General features: G+C 36.0%; 1 non-coding gene across 1 annotated transcript; it reads right to left on the reverse strand.

Annotated features, from left to right (window-relative positions):
• Positions 1-2,151: 2,151 nt before the first annotated feature.
• LOC117088947 lies at positions 2,152-2,312 on the reverse strand. Its single transcript, XR_004439446.1, has one exon. It is a non-coding gene; the product is annotated as a U1 spliceosomal RNA (small nuclear RNA).
• Positions 2,313-2,636: the final 324 nt, after the last annotated feature.

A 2,636-nucleotide genomic window follows, 5' to 3' on the forward strand; every position in this document is an offset into this window, starting at 1 on the left:
TGAATTACATGGATTGATTTTTCTAAAGTTGAAACAACCTTCTATTCCTAGGATAAACCACCCTTAGTCATCATATATTATGTTTCACATACTAAAGGATGAATTTTTTTAGAACTGATGGCCAGGCATGGTGGCTCACGCCTGTAATCCCAGCACTTTGGGAGGCTGAAGCAGGTGGATCACCTGAAGTCAGGAGTTTGAGACCAGCCTGACCAACATGGCAAAACCTCATCTCTACTAAAAATACAAAAATTAGTCAGGTGTGGTGGTGTGTGCCTGTAATCCCAGCTACTCAGGAGGCTGAGGCAGGAGAATCGCTTGAACCAGGGAGGCAGAGGTTGCAGTGAGCCGAGATCATGCCACTGCACTCCAGCCTGGGGGATACAGCGAGACTCCATCTCAGAAAAAAAAAAAAAAAATTTTTTTAAATTATGAAGTTATGTTCAAGAGGGGTATGTATCTATTTTTTTCTTATAGTATGTTTGTCTAATTTGTTATTAGAATAAAGCTAGCTTGATAAAGGACAGATAAATATTTCCTTCTCTTCTATTTTCTGGAAGAGTTTGTGTAGAATTTGTATTATTTCTTCCTTAATTGGGTAGAATTTATAGGTGATGCATTTGGACCTGGAGTTTTGTTCATAAAATGATTTGTATTACAAATTCAATTTATTTACTAGATATAGGTCTAGATTATCTCTTTCTTCTTGAAGAAAACTTGATAATTTGAATCTTCTAAGAAATATGTCTATTTCAGCATATGTTGGTATACTTAGAAGGGAAACATGTCTATTTCATCTAAGTTATTGAATGTATTTGCATAAACTTGTTTGTAATACCTGCTGATCATGCTTTTAATGTCTTTGGGGTCAGTAATGACGTTCCTCTTTTATTTGTGATATTTGTTTGCAATTTTTGTCTCCTCTTTTTATTCTAATCAGTCTGGCTAAAAGTTTATCTTTTTTGTTGTTCTTCTCAAACAAACAAACAAAAAGCTTTGTTTTCATTGATTTTCTCTATTGTTTTTCCATTTTCTATTTTATTGATTTCTCTTCCTATGTTTATTATTTCCTTCCTTTTGCTTACTATGAGTTTTATTTAAGGTAGACATTGAAGTCATTGAAATGGCAGGGTTTTTTTCCCAATATAGTTGTCTAATGCTGTAGATTTCCTTCTAAGCGCTGCTTTAGCCGCAGCTCACAAATATTAATATGTTGCTTTTCATTTTAATTAAATTTAAAATATATTCCTTTTTTTTTTTTTTTTTTTTTTTTGATGAGGTCTCGCTTTGTTGCCCAGGCTGGAGTGCAGTGGCACGATCTTGGCTCACGGCAATCTCTGCCTCTGGGGTTCAAATGGTTCAAATGATTCTCCTGCCTCAGCCTCTCCAGTAGCTGGGATTATAGGCATGCACCACCATGGCCAGCTAGTTTTTGTATTTTTCATAGAGATGGGGTTTTGCCATGTTGGCCAGGCTGGTCTTGAACTCCTGACCTCAGGCCCGCCATAAGCCTCCCAAAGTGCTGGGATTACAGGTGTGAGCCACCGTGCCTGGTCCCAGTTGTTATTGAAAATTGTGTAGCTTAAATTCCAAATCCTTGGGAATTTTTTCAGATATCTTTCTGTTATAGATTTCTAGTTTAATTCCTACTTTAAGTCACAGAATGTACTTTGCATGTAATTCTACTTAAATTTATTGAGGTTTGTTTCATGGCCGGGAATATGGTCCTTCTTTGGTGAATGCTCCGTGTGCACTTGAAAATAATGTATATTCCACTGTTACTGGGTTGGATGTTCTATAAACGTTGATTAGGTCAAACCAGTTAATAATATTGTTCTTGCCTTGTATATCGTAACTGATTTTCCCTTTATTGTCTTATTGATTACTGAAAGAGGAGTATAGACGTTTTAACTATGATTAATTTGTCTACTTCTTTTAGCTCCAGCAGTTTTTGCTTCATGTATTTTGAAGCTCTGTTGTTAATTGCATACACATTTATGCTTTTTATCTCTTCTTATATCTTGTTTTAAACTTACTCCTTTATTATTATTTAAGGTCCTTCTTTATCACTTTTAACATATTTTGCCTTTATATGTACAACGGGTTTGTTTTGTAGACAGCGTACAAGAGTACCATGCTCTTTTTATTTTTTCTAAAGCAATTACACAGTTCCCAATTAGCACAAATTCCACAGTCAGGTTTTCCACATGTGGGGAAATCACAGGGGTCAGCACACCCAACATGCAATGGACAAGCCTTGCACTGGGTAAACCACGTTCATGGTCATGGAATCTCATTCACCAGATAAATATTGGTCTTGCTTTTCAAAAATCAATCTGATACTTTCTGCATTTTCATGGGAAATTTAATGTAATTATTGACATCAGTTAGATTTAAATCTGCCATCTTGCTATTTGTTTTATATGTACTCTATTTAGTTTTTGTTCCTTTTTTCCCTCTTTTTCCTTCTGTTCTGAATTGATGGAGTATTTTTATGATTCCATTTTACACTCACTATCGCCTTTTAAAAAACATATTATTTTGGGGGCCGGGCATGGTGGCTCATGCCTGTAATCCCAGCACTTTGGGAAGTCGAGGCAGGGTGGATCACTAAGTGAGATCGAGACCATTCTGGC

This window comes from Trachypithecus francoisi, unplaced genomic scaffold, assembly GCF_009764315.1.
Source record: "Trachypithecus francoisi isolate TF-2019V2 unplaced genomic scaffold, Tfra_2.0 Lachesis_group10, whole genome shotgun sequence".
Classification (NCBI taxonomy): domain Eukaryota; kingdom Metazoa; phylum Chordata; class Mammalia; order Primates; family Cercopithecidae; genus Trachypithecus; species Trachypithecus francoisi.